At 45.6% G+C, this 14,446-nt stretch overlaps 2 long non-coding RNA genes across 3 annotated transcripts; both read right to left on the reverse strand.

The window, feature by feature from the left end:
* Positions 1-557: 557 nt before the first annotated feature.
* LOC119961628 lies at positions 558-9,049 on the reverse strand. The gene is made up of 2 exons (XR_005459692.1): positions 9,006-9,049; positions 558-1,883 (listed from the first exon to the last, which is right to left on the reverse strand). It is a non-coding gene; the product is annotated as an uncharacterized LOC119961628 (long non-coding RNA).
* A 3,270-nt stretch (positions 9,050-12,319) lies between these two features.
* LOC119961627 lies at positions 12,320-13,076 on the reverse strand. 2 transcript variants are annotated; one of them, XR_005459690.1, is made up of 2 exons: positions 12,980-13,076; positions 12,320-12,693 (listed from the first exon to the last, which is right to left on the reverse strand). It is a non-coding gene; the product is annotated as an uncharacterized LOC119961627 (long non-coding RNA). The 2 variants fall into 2 exon arrangements; XR_005459691.1 differs by lacking the exon at positions 12,980-13,076 and adding an exon at positions 12,857-12,936.
* Between the last annotated feature and the right edge of the window lie 1,370 nt (positions 13,077-14,446).

A 14,446-nucleotide genomic window follows, 5' to 3' on the forward strand; every position in this document is an offset into this window, starting at 1 on the left:
TTATTCATTCATGGGAGGTGGGCGTCACTGGCTGGACCAGCATTTACTGCTCATTCCAATTGCTCTTGAACCGTACCAGCCTCCCCGAACAGGCGCAGGAATGTGGCGACTAGGGGCTTTTCACAGTAACATCATTTGAAGCCTACTCGTGACAATAAGCGATTTTCATTTCATTTTCATCTGTGTGTCTTGTGAGGCTATTTCAGAGGGCACTTAGAAATCAACCACAACATTGCCGTGGATCTGGAGTCATGTGTAGGACAGGCCACGTAAGGAGAGCAGATTTCCTGAAGGATATTAGTGAACCAGATGGATTTTTACAACAATCCACAATGTCATCATTAGACTTCTCATTTAAGATTTTATTCAATTTCATTATCTATCACAGATTCATTCCCAGATCCCCAGAGCATTAATCTGGGTCTCTGGATTACTAGCCCAGTAACAATACCATTACGCCACTGCCTAGCCCACAGTCTTGGCAGAATATGATGTCTTGTAATTTCTCAAAATTACAAGGAATTTATTTTTTCAAACAAATTCTGATAGTTCTGCTGTTTGAAACTTTTTGGTTGACAGTGTTTATTTTTTAAAATAAAGATCTAGTCTTCACAAAATAATTACCTCATACACCAATTCACTAATGATAATCACTGTTCACTACTGAATAATCATTGATTTAATTATTGTTTGTTGCTCTGAAATAAATACATTGTTAATATAGAAAAGGTACAGAAGGTGAAATGGCTGCATGAAGCCACGTGTTAGAGGTATAAAAGGGCTTCCTTGACCTTGTTACACGTGACATTGAATACACTATGAAAATAACAATTTTAGAACTAAATGTGATTACACATGCGTACTTACAGCTTCCTACATTACAACAGTGAATATATTTCAAAAGTACTCCATTGGCTTTAAAACACTTTTGGAGGTCCAGTGTTTGTGAGAGGTTTTATAGAAATGTACATTTATTCTAATTGTCTGCAAACTAGGATATATTACACTCGGTGTCCTCACCAGAATCATTGATAAAGATTGAGTCTTAATTTTGTGTAATAACCACGGCATTGATACCATTTTGAATACTCTGTGAAACTCCCGACACACCATATGCACATTTATTTTTTGTATAACACAGCGGGTTGTTGTGATTTGGAATACACTGTCTGTAAATGGTGCTGGAATCTCATTGGATTGTAACTTCCAAAAGATAATTTGATACATTCTGAAAAAGAAAACAAAAAAGTCGTAATCTGGTATTGAATGGGTCACTGTACAAAGAGCTGGCACGGGGAAAATGGGCCAAATAGACTCCTCTGTGCTCTAGGAGCCTTGTGTACAGGTAAAACGAGTGGTGACAACCTGCAACTTGCTGCCTTTGAGAGTAGGCGATGCAGATATGACGGAATGATTTCAATCGGAAATTGGACGGGCACTGAGAGAAATAAACCTGCACAGATTTGGGGATAGAACAGGGCAATGGACAGACTGGCTTCCTCCACAGAGAGTCAACATGGTCTCAAAGGGCTGAATGGCCCCATTCCCCACCCTCCACATGCTGTGATCTCAGGAGAGACAGCTACTCCAGTCGTTCCAACTACCTGGAGTCCCTTATCCCTGGTGCCATTCTTGCACAATGGTTAGCACGGTTGCTTCACAGCATCAGGGTCCCAGATTCGATTCCCGGTTTGGGCCACTGTCTGCAGACTCTGCACGTTTTCCCTGTGTCTGCGTGAGTTTCCTCCCACAAGTCTCGAAAGATGTGCTTGTTAGCTGAATTGGAGATTCTGAATTCTCCCTCGGTGTACCGGAGCAGGTGAGGAGTGTGGCTACTAGAGGATTTTCACAGTAACCTCACTGCAGTGTTAATGTAAGCCTACCTGTGACAATAATAAAGATTATTATTATTATTGTAAATGTTCTCTACACCCTAAGAACTTCACATCTTTCCTGAAGTGTGGGATCCATATATAGAGTTCCATTCCAGAGTGATTGATTTGAAAAGCATGGAGGAAATGTCCAACTTGTTCAGTACCAGGGTGAGACTACACTGGGAGCACTATCAACATTGGTGATCTCCGTTTAGAAAAAGAAAATAGAGGCACTGGATAAGGTGCAACAAAGGTTCATAATATACAGAACTGAGAGCATTTAACACTCGGGAAAGGCTGGGGCTGCTTTTTTCTGGAAAAGAGAAGACTGATGGGTGACCTGATGGAAATCTTTAAGATTATAAAGGGATTCAATAGTCCAATAGGAATTTCAGTAGAAACCTCTTTACCCAGAGAGTGGTCAGAACGTGGAACTCGCTACCACAGCGAGTGGTTGAGGTGAAGAGCATAAATACGTTGAACGTAAAGCAAGATACAGACATGAGGGAGAAAGAATAGGAGATGCTGATGGGCGGAGGCTCATGTGGAGCATAAATACTGACACAGACCATGGCTGACCCCAGCCTGTATGGGAATTTAACCTGTCATGTTGGTGTCACTTAGCACAGACCAGCCATCCAGCCACTGAGCTAACCGAGCCCCATGTAAATCTGTAATAATTCCTTAAATATTAGTAATTGCCTGCAACGAGACCTGGGTATCCTCGTACGCCAGTCACTGAAGGAAAGCACACAGCTACAGCAGGAGGTAAAGAAGGCAAATGCTATGCCAGCCTTCATTGCGAGCAGATTAGAGTACAGGAGCAGGAATATCTTGCTGCAATTATACAGGGCCTTGGCGAGGCCGTAGCTGGAATATTGTGTGCAGTTTTGGTCTCCTTATCTGAGGAAGGATGTTCTTGCTCCAGAGGGATTGCAACGAAGGTTTACCACACTGATTCCTGGGATGGTGGGACTGACGTATGAGAGATTGAATCAGTTAGGATTGTATTGGCTGGAGTTCAGAAGAATGGGGGATCTCTCAGAAACCTATAATATTCTAACAGGACTTGGCAGGGTAGATGTCGGAAAGATTTTCCCGATGGTGGTAACTAGAGGTCGCAGTCTGAGGATACGGGGTACCATTTTAGACAGAGATGAGGAGGAGAAACTTCTTCAGAGTGGTGAGCCTGTGGAATCTGTTACCATAGGAAATAGTTGAGACCAATACACTATGTTTTCAAGAATCATAGAATAGATCATAGAATTTACAGTGCAGGAGGCAATTTGGTACATCGAGTCTGTACAGGCCCATGGAAAGATCACACTACCCAACCCGTACCTCCACCTTATCCCAGTAACCCCAGCTAACCTTTTTGGACACGAAAGGCAATTTAGCATGGCCAATCCACCGAACCTGCACATCTTTGGACTGTGGGAGGAAACCCACACAGACAGGGGGGGAACGTGCAGATTCCCCACAGACAGTGACCCAAGCCGGATCACAGGATATGGAGGGGAAAGTGGGATTAAGGAATTGAGTTGGATGATAAACCATGATCGTAATCAATGGCGTAGCAGGTGCAAAGGGCCAAAAGATCTCTTACTGCTCCTATTTTCTAAGTTTCTGTGTAATCCCTTCCCACACTAAGAGCAGGTGAATGGCCTCTCTCCAGTGTGAACTCGCTGGTGTGTCTGCAGAGTGGATAGCTGTGTGAATCCATTCCCACAGAGGAAGCAGGTGAATGGCTTCTCCCCAGTGTGAACTCGCTGGTGTCTCTGCAGGATGGATGGATCAATAAATCCCTTCCCACACTGAGAGCAGGTGAACGGCCTCTTCCCGGTGTGAATTTGTTGGTGTGTCTGCAGGCTGGATAAATCACAGAACCTCTCACCACACTGAAAGCAGGGGAACAGCTTCTCCCCAGTGTGAATTCGCTGGTGTGTCTGCAGACTGGATGACTGAGTGAATCCCTTCCCACATAGAGAGCAGGTGAACGGGCGCTCACCAGTGTGAACTCGCTGATGGATCTGCAGGTTGGATAAATCACGGAATCCCTTCCCACACTGAGAGCAGGTGAACGGCCTCTCCCCAGTGTGAACTCGCTGATGTTGCCGCAGAGCGGATGAATCAATGAATCCCTTCCCACACTGAGAGCAGTTGAACGGCCTCTCCCCAGTGTGAATTCGCTGATGTTTCAGCAAGGTGGATGAATTCATGAATCCCTTCCCACACTGAGAGCAGGTGAACAGCCTCTCCAAAGTGTGAATTCGCTGATGTTTCAGCAAGGTGGATGAATCAATGAATCCCTCCCCACACTGAGAGCAGGTGAATGGCTTCTCCCCAGTGTGAATTTGCTGGTGTGACTGCAGGCTGGATAAATCAGTTAATGCCTTCCCACACTGAGAGCAGGTAAATGGCTTCTCCCCGGTGTGAACACGCTCGTGTCGCTTCAGGTTGGATAAACGAGTGAATCCTTGCCCACACTGAGAGCAAATGAATGGCCTCTCCCCAGTGTGACTGTGTTGATGAATCTCCAGCTCACATGGGAATCTGTATCCCTTCCTACACTGAGAGCAGGGGAATGGCCTCTCCCCAGTGTGACTGCGTCGATGAACCTCCAGCTGAGATGGGAATCTGTATGTCTTCCCACAGTCCGCACATTCCCACGGTTTCTCCATGTTTTGGGTCTCGCCGTGTCTCTCCAGATTGGACAATCACTGGAAGCCTTGTCTGCACACAGAACATGTGCACTGTCTCTCCTCACTGTGAATGGGGTGATGTTTTTTCAGGCTGTGTATCTGGTTGAAGCTCTTTCCACAGTCAGTTCACTGGAACTCTCTCACTCGGGTGTGTGTTGTGTGGGTCTCGGTGCTTTTCCAGTCACATTCACGTTTAAAATCTTTTGAAGCTGACAGATCGGACAAACATTTCTCCTTCTCGCCGATGATATTCAGATCAAAAGGAATCGAGTGAGTTTGTCACATTGAGACGTGACGTTTGAGATTTCTGTCTATAATTCCTCCTCTTCCAATATCCTTTAAAAACAATTTACAAAACTAATTATTGTTAGTCCAGGATAGAAATTCAGAGCCAACAATTCTAGTTCCTATGGAACATTATTTCCTCTCTCGTTCTCCAAAAGCTGTAAATATCCATTCCACACACTCTCCATCCATTCTCACTCTGCTGTATCTAATATTCACCCTCCCAATTCTCCTGAAGGTGCTAATTCATGTTGATTGAAAGATCCAAGCTCAGCTCACTGCTTCCTGACCAGGACACACAGATTATAATAGGAGCAAGAGTCGGCCATTCGGCCCACCGAGTCTGCTAACCATTCAATGAGATCCTTGGCCTATCTACCTCAGCATATTTTCCCACAGGATCCCCATATCCTTCGATATCTTCAATATCTAGAAACCTATCAATATTTGTCTTGAACATACCTGATGACTGAGGCTGCACATTCCTCTGGGGTAGAGAATTCCAAAGCTTCACCACATCCTCGAGTGAAGAGATCCCTCCTCATCTCAGCTTTCACTCTATTTTCCTACCTGTTCCCCATAACCCTTAACTCCATTGTCAATAAAATATCTGTCTAACTTGTGCTTCAATATATTCAATGACCCCCAGATACAACTGGTCCCTGTGGAAGAGAAATCCAAAGACTAACAACCGTCTGAGGGAAGAGATAACCGGAAATCTATAACGTAGCTACAGTCTTCTATTACAAGACGATAAATGATACATTTACTTATTACAGAACGGTAAATAATACATCTAATCTGTACCACGTAACAACACTAGACATATCTCTGTCCATTATTAATTTAATGTCCCCTGAAAAATCAGCCATCTCCTGGGGGAACCCACCTCTTTGATTGTGAACATTAGGAAAGAGACAATTTTTTTGAAATAAATTTTGAGTAACCAATTATGTTTTTCCAATTAAGGTGCAATTTAGTGTGGCCAATCCACCTACCCTGCACATCTTTGGGTTGTGGAGCTGTTACTCACGCAGGCACGGGGAGAATGTCCACACGGACAGTGACCCAGGGCCGGGATCAAACACGAGTCCTTGGCGCCGTGAGGCAGCAGTGCTAACCATGGTGCGACCGGAGACCATTCTTTTCGTCAGACAAATAAATGCACGAACCTGTTAAGGAGGCCCCAATCCCCCAATAAGACCCATTGATTTTGTCAGTCTGCAGACAGGAGCTGGAGAACTGAACCCAGGCAGAGGAGAGGGAGGGAGAAAACTGGGCGTGGAGGAAAGAAATGGTGCAGATGGTGAGATGGGTTTGGATTTCAGCCCAGGGAGAAGGGAGAGTGTGTGGGACGGGGATTTACAGCTTTGGGGGAACAAGAGAGGGGAAAAATGTTTCAGAGAAACTAGAATTGTCTGTTCAGAATTTCTATCCTGGACTGACAGTGATGACTTTTGTTTGTTTTAATTACAAAAAAAAACAAATCTAGAGTACCAATTTTTTTTTCCAATTAAGGAGTTATTTTAGCGAGGCCAATTCACCTGCCCTGCACATCTTTTTGGATTGTGAGGGTGACACCCATACAGACACGGGGAGAATGTGCAAACTCCATGCGGACAGTGACCCAGGTCCGGGATCAAACCCAGGTCCTTGGCTAACCACTGAGCCACCTTACCTGCCCCGAGTGATGACTTTTATAAACTCCTCTTACAGGATATTACAAGGGGAGGATTTACAGATGGAAACTCCAATCAAACTTCACATCAAGATTTAACAGAGTCACTCCATTCATCAGGACCTAAATATCATTGGCATGTGAATGTGGAAGAAGAAATGTTTGTCTGTTCTGTCGGTAGGAAATAATTTTCAAGATCAGTGTGACTGAAAAAAAACCCGATACACACACGACTCGCGTGAGAGTGTTCCAGTGAACTGACTGTGGAAAGAGCTTTAACCAGTCACACAGTCTGAAAAAACATCACACCATTCAGAACGGGGAGAGACCGTACACATGCTCTCTGTGGGGACAAGACATGAAATGAAAAATGAATTCACATATTGTCACAAGTAGGCTTCAAATGAAGTTACTGTGAAAAGCCCCTAGTCACCACATTCCGGCGCCTGTTAGGGGAGGCTGGTACGGGAATTGAACCGTGCTGCTGGCCTGCCTTGGTCTGCTTTAAAAGCCAGCGATTTAGCCCTGTGCTAAACTAGCCCCTGTAACCCCCGACATAAACCGATCGTCAAATTTGAAGAGGGACAAGGACACCAGCAGCATGCTGAAACCATGGACATGTGGGGACTGTGGGAAGGGATTCAAGCCCCCATGTGAGCTGGGAACTCATCACCGCAGTCACACCGGCGACAGACCATTCACCTGTTCTGACCGTGGGAAGGGATTCACTCAGTTATCCGAGTGAGGATTTACCAGGATCTGGGAGCCGAGCTGGTGAGGAAGTGAGCGGCCTTTAATAAGGTTCAGACTGCTCTGTGTAAGAAAGGAGTTTGATTCGGGGTGGTTTACCCAGCAAAGCTGCAGCTCACGTATGAGTCCAAAGACTTCCATTTTGAGACACCGGAGGAGGCGAACATTGTAAAGCATGGACTGGGGTCCAGTTATCTGTATTGGACAAGATCTACATTTCTTGTGGGGTGGGATGGGTGTTGTGATATCCTCTATATAGTTTTGAAATTTTCTGATGAAATCTGTTTTTCTGTTCGGGGTGAAGGGAGATTTTCTTTATGAAGCACAATGTAGACATATGGGGGTTGGGGAGGGAGATGGGTTAGCTACCTGATGACTAAAGAACTGTTTGCGTCTTACTCGGAGGGTATGGGTGCGTGTGTGGCGGCCATCTTGACCTGTACATTTTGAAGATTTACTGGATAGTCCCTCGTGACTGATTCTGTGAAGGGGGAGGGGGGGGGGGGAAACGACAGACGCCTGATTCAGCTGGTCACCTGGAGCATAAGCAGATTGGTTGGACCAGTAAAGAGGTGGAGGGTTTTCGCTCACCTAAAGAATCTAAATGTTGGTGTGGTGTTCTTGCAGGAGACTCACTTGCGGGTTAGAGATCAGACCAGACTTCGGAGCGGGGAGCCAAGTGTTTCACTCGGGCTTTGACTAAGGGTTAGAGATCAGACCGGACTGCGGAGCGGGGAGCCAAGTGTTTCACTCGGGCTTTGACTAAGGGTTAGAGATCAGACCGGACTGCGGAGCGGGGAGCCAAGTGTTTCACTCGGGCTTTGACTAAGGGTTAGAGATCAGACCGGACTGCGGAGCGGGGAGCCAAGTGTTTCACTCGGGCTTTGACTAAGGGTTAGAGATCAGACCGGACTGCGGAGCGGGGAGCCAAGTGTTTCACTCGGGCTTTGACTAAGGGTTAGAGATCAGACCTGACTGCGGAGTGGGGAGCCAAGTGTTTCACTCGGGCTTTGACGAAGGACTCAAGGTGCTGCAATTCTTTTGTTTTGTAAATTTAGAGTACCCAATTCATTTTTTCAAATTAAGAGGCAATTTAGCATGGCCAATTCACCTACCCTGCACATCTTTGGGTTGTGGGGTGAAACCCAGACAAACATGGGGAGAATATGCAAACTCCACACCCGTAGTGACCCAGGGCCGGGATCGAACCTGGGACCTTGGCGCTGTGACGCAGCAGTGCTAACCACTGCACCACCATGCTGCCCGAGGTGTTGCAATTCTAATCGATAAACAGGTCCCTCTTTCGGTCACTAAGATCATTGCAGACACTAATGGGAGATACATGGTGGTCAGTGGGTCATTGCCCCTAACTGGGACGATGTTCCTTTGTAAAAAATATTATTGGGGTCCACCCCAGATCTGGATACACATCAGTTGATTCTTGGAGCAAACTTCAATTGCGTACTGGATCCTAAAATGGACGGGTCCAAGCCCATTCATCCCCGACAAATACAGGAAAAAGGAATGAAACCGAACGGACCACCCGGCAGCGACCCAGGCACCGGAAACGACAACGGCAAACCCGGCAAAAGATAAAGAAAAGCTGTTCAAGAGCAGATTATAAAAGGATTATGGGACACAGATTTATGATTGTGAGCAAGATCTATAGGGGAGATTTTACACAGTGAGTGATAATGATCTGAACTCAATGCTTACACACAAAGGGCGATAATCTCCAGGTCCTGATAACCCGAATGGTGCTGTCAGAATTTGATGTGAGGATTGGTTGTGAGTTTCCTGTCTGCGAATTCCTTTCTAAGTCCCTGTGAAAGAAGTTTACAAAGGCATCACTGTCAGTCCAGAAATGTAATTCGGGAAAGATAAATATTTCTCCTGGTTTGAATTTGCTGTGTGTAAATCCTCCCCGACTAATCCCCTGTAAAAAGCGTTTCCAAAATTAATCACTGTCTGTCCAGGATAGAAAATCACAACATTCACTCCTCCTGCTCCCTGGTCCAGGATGGCCGCTCATGCCCACCCGCTGCACACTGACCCTCTTGTCATCAGCAGTCCCTCGATTTGAGGGTGTTGTCCACTCAGGGTTGGGAGTTTCTGCCCTGGGTCTTAATGTGACTGAACAGAGCCGCAGAGCTTTGGACACATGGGATAGGATGTCCAATGAATCTTGAATTTACAGTGCACAAGGAGGCCATTCAGCCCATCGAGTCTGCACCGGCCCTTGGAAAGAGCACCCCATTTAAAGCCACACTTCCAATCTATCCCCTCAACCCAGTAACCCCACCCAAACCTTTTCAAACACTAAGGGCAATTTAGCACGGCTACTCCACCTAAGCTGCACATCTTTGGACTGTGGGAGGAAACCGGAGCACCCAGAGGAAACCCACTCAGACAATGATATCTGGAGATCAGGATTGCCTTCCTTTTCTTTCCATCTCTGCCACCGCTATGCATCATCAATAAGACATTGGGACTCAAAGACTAATCCAGTTTGATGGACAAGTTGTCTCCATTCTGAACAATGGGGAACAAGCTCCTCCCACTCATTGTGACATCGCCCCGACAAAGATGAGAAACGCGCATGCGCCCTGATGAGCATCCAATAAAGATGGCGGCCGTAAACCCGAGCCGAAATGTGGAGTTGCAGTTCTGCTCGGTACAAACTGGGCCCCAGAAAAATTTTCCGCGGTTTGCGGCTCACAAAAGCTTTATACAACGTTTGTGCCCACCCGCGCGATCTCTTGCTCCCTCCATATTGTTAATCGCCTGTCACCAATTTCCGATCTGAAAAACACGTCGTTCTCCTTCGCCATTACCCACACTGCGCATGCCTCAATCACAGCCTGGCCCCGCCCCTCATTCAGTCCGATTGGTTGGAGGACCAGCCGCCCTCACTCGTTCCTCTAGTTCCGCCTCCTCCTGCTATTGGTCCGGAGCTGCCGTCAATCATACGGATATTGTGAGGGTGAGAGCGGCCACAGGCTCAGGCTGACTCGCTGATTGTCCAATAATAAGTGAGAGTCTGAGTGGGACAATCAGACAATAATAGTGGAGATGGGGCCCAGAGGAGAAATAGCAAAGGATTCACTCACTTTGAGAGTAACAAACACAGTGTCTTTCCAGTAATGTCAGACTGCAGTGTGTAAGTGAGGAGGCCATTCGGCCCATTGAATCTGCACGGTCGGTATGAAATATCACCCTATCTGGGCCAATCTAGGGCGGCATGGTAGCACAGTGGGTAACACTGTTGCTTCCCAGATCCAGGGTCCCAGATAATAATTCTGTCAGTTATTATTAGACAATAACCTGCCTGAAATGAAAATCGCTTATTGTCACAAGCAGGCTTCAAATGAAGTTACTGTGAAAAGCCCCTAGTCGCCACATTCCGGCATCTGTTCGGGGAGGCTGGTACGGGAATGCCTGTTATTCCAATGCTGGTGTGTGTAATCCGTCACTGTTATCATTTGACAATAATAGGAGGGCAAGATGCAAGACAGCAATGATAATTTGATGTTTCTGTGTTATAGTCAGTGTCACTGGGAGGTGTGTGATAAAATAGGAATGGAAACATCGTGACAGAGGCACGTGTGACTGACTCCACCTGATTCAGTGCTGTTCTATCCAAGATGAGAGCAATGAGGACGTGGGGAACTCCAGAGATTTCTGGTATCTGAGGTGTATTTGTAGAGGAACTGAAATCATTCTACTGGTTCTCGATTTATACAGGAAATATATCTGACAACTAAAACCAAAGTTTCAATCTTCTCTTTGAGACACATTGTGATTGAAAAGATCAAATGTTAAAACATCAGGAGAGGAAAATTCAGACTGTCACAAAGGGCATCATTGCTACCTCACAGCACCATGGACCCTGGTTCAATTCCGGTGTGTGGAGTTTGCACTTTCTCCCAGTGTCCGCATGGGTTTCTTACCACCATTCAAAGATTTGCAGCTTAGGTGAATTGGCCATGATCAACTTCTCCTTCGTCCCCAAAAATGTGTTGGTTAGGTGGAGTTACAGGGATAGGGTGGGGGATTGGGCCTAGGTATAGTGCCAACTGAATGGGCCGAATGGCCTCCTTTTGCACTGCAGAGATTCTATGAGTGAACTGTCGAATTCATCTGATTCACCATAACACTGCCAATTTACCCTCTACAAGTGTAACTCCCTTTGAAAGTTACTGTAAATCTGCTTCCAGCAGCCTGTCAGTGTCAATTCCAGATCACATCACATCACTGTGTAAAAACAATTCTCATCATCACCCCCTTGGGTCCTGGTGTCAAATATCTTAAATCTCTGTGTCCTCTGGTTACAAAACCTCCTGCTGTTGGGAAACAGTTTCTCCCCATCGACACTATCACAAATCCTTCATTTTAAACACCTCTATTAAATCTCCTTTTCGCCTTCCCTGATATCAGAGGGACAAAATCAGTTTCTCCTGCTCTGAGTCAGAGGGATTCGAAACGTAAACTCTGTTTCTCTCGGTACCGATGCTGCCAGAACTGCTGAGTTTTTCCAACATTTACTGTTTCGCTCCCACTTTTTCCTCCTTCAATCTATCAAACACTTCATGATTTTGAACACCTCAATTAAATAGGAATAGGAGAGAAATATAGATGAAAGGAGAAAGAAAGACTGAGATTTAAAAAAACAGAAAGGTGAGGTGGCGAGAATAAAAGCTGAGTAATAGAGGAAACAAGGAAAACAGAAAGAATGATATAAAATATAAGGGAGCAGGTTATCAGCTCCCAGCTACAGAGAGCAGAATGAACCATGGAAGAGAGAGATTGGGACACATTTCTTACACGCCTCAGGATTAACCCACACGGGGACTTTGCTGTCAGTGAAGAGAGATGAGAAAGTGTCATTTGTCCCTCTCAGTGTGACCCTGAAAGACTGTGTCCAGGTTGAAGTTCTGTTCCTGCTGTATGATACTTCCCCAGATTGTCCTTTCTGAGCTCCAGACAGGTGATGTTCAACATTCAGGTGGGAAAGATAAAAATCTGCAACATCGTTTCAAACAAAGTTGATTTATTTCACATTTATTCAGAATAATAAACCTCATCAGCAGATTAAGACTGTCAGAGTAAACATTATTGAGTCCTGTACATGACTAACAACATCAATAGGGTATAATCTAAACCTTGTAGTCGCTTGTGATACTTTTTTGAGGCTGTGTAACTGGTTAAAACTCTCTCCAGTCAGTGAACTGAAAACTCTCATTGGGGGTGGGTCTCGGTGCTTTTGGAGTCACCCTGCTGAAACAGAACAAACACTTCTTCCAAATTTAAAGACTGAAGATATTGAGCTCTTAATGAATTGAGTGATTTTGATGTGATGTTTGGTTTTCCGCTTTCTGTCAGCCAATTCTCCACTTCCAATATCCTGTAAAAGGAGTTTACAAAAGCCATCAGTCAGTCTAGAATAGAAATTCTGAACAATTTCAGTTTCTCTGGAACATTTTTCCCTCTCTCGTTCCCCCAAAGCTGTAAATCTCCGTCCCACACACTCTCCCTCCTCCCTGGGCTGAAATCCAAACCCATCTCACCATTTCTTTCCTCCACTCCCAGTTTTCTCCCTCCCTCTCCTCTGCCTGGGTTCAGTTCTCCAGCTCCTGTCTGCAGACTGACAATAAAACCAATGGGTCTTATTGGGGGGTTTGGGTTCTCACCATTGTCCCCGCTCGCGGCGGCTCTCATTCAGCCTCTGGGAGCCACACTCACTCTCACTGCGGCTGCGCTCAGGCCGGAGCAGCACCGCGCATGCTCCGCACAGAAAGGCTACTTCCGGGGGCGGGGCATTGTGACGCCTGCGCTTTCTGGCTCCTGTCACGAATATAGGGCGTATTCATCCGCGCCTGGCATTATGGGTACCCTTCCACGCCATTATTCAATTGCGTTCTTCCGGGTTATCAATTGGTTCCGGCAATTTTGATACAGTTCGGTGTTTGTCCCGAATGTGGCGGCCGCATCGGTGTTTTTCTCTCTGATCTGCCCCTGTTAAAGGCTGTCATTTGTTTAGGGGGCGATTTACAGCAGGGCGCCTGCGCGGCCGCTATCGTTCTCAGCGGAAATGTGCAGCAGGGCGCATGCGCGGACATCCAGGAACCGGAAGCCGGAAGAGAGAATCTTGTGAATTTCTCTTCTGAACTGAGAGTGAAATTCCTTTGGAAACTCCGTCTTTAGAAAAAGGAGGCTTCACTGAGGGGAACTTCAAACCAAACATCAAGTCATCCTCTGACTGAATTATTCGATTCATCAGGACCTGAATATCATTGGGAGGTAAAATGGTTTGTCTGTTCTGTCTGAGGACAAAGGTTTCAGATATCAGAGTGATTGGGAAACTTTTAATGACCATTCCGCGTTAAATTTGAGACTAATTACACCGATCACCGATTGGGGAAGTTAAATAATTTGCTGTTGTACTCTTATGTAGGCAGGTAAATTTTAAAATTACCGCATTAGCATACTTGGCAGCAAAACTGGGCAAACTGCTTACCTTGTTAGTAGTGAGAGTTACTATCCCGGATTTTATCAAAGTTTGTTGTTCCTGTTGCATTTCATTCAGTCATCGTGGCTGCAAAGTAGGTATTCAGCCGAAACTCAATTTGCAGATTGTGGTCTGTAGTTTTTTAAGTTACATCAATTCAACTGTCTATCTGAATACTTTTAAAATGTTATGAGGGTTTCTGTCATCATTTCAGGCAGCATGTCACAGATCCTCACCACCCTCCTAGTCCTTCCATAAATCTCTGGTCCCTTTTATATGTATCCCTCAACCAAAGGACCTTCCTATCCAATCTATTTAGATCCCTCAGAATTTAAAAAATATATTAATTTATATTTTTTACCACTTTGGCGGCAATTTAATTTTGCCAAGCCACCTAACCTGCACATATTTGGGTTGTGGGGGTGAAACCCACACAGAAAATGGGAGAATGTGCAAACTCCTTACAGACTGTGACCCAGGGCCAGGATCAAACCCAGGTCCCCAGCACACAGGCACACAACCACTGTGCCACCATGAAACTCCAGAATTTTATACATTTAGAATAATCTTTACTATTGTCACTAGTAGACTTATATTAACACTGCAACGAAGTTACTGTGAAAATCCCCGTAACCACACTCGGGGACCT

The sequence above is a fragment of the Scyliorhinus canicula genome, unplaced genomic scaffold (assembly GCF_902713615.1).
Source record: "Scyliorhinus canicula unplaced genomic scaffold, sScyCan1.1, whole genome shotgun sequence".
Lineage (NCBI taxonomy): Eukaryota > Metazoa > Chordata > Chondrichthyes > Carcharhiniformes > Scyliorhinidae > Scyliorhinus > Scyliorhinus canicula.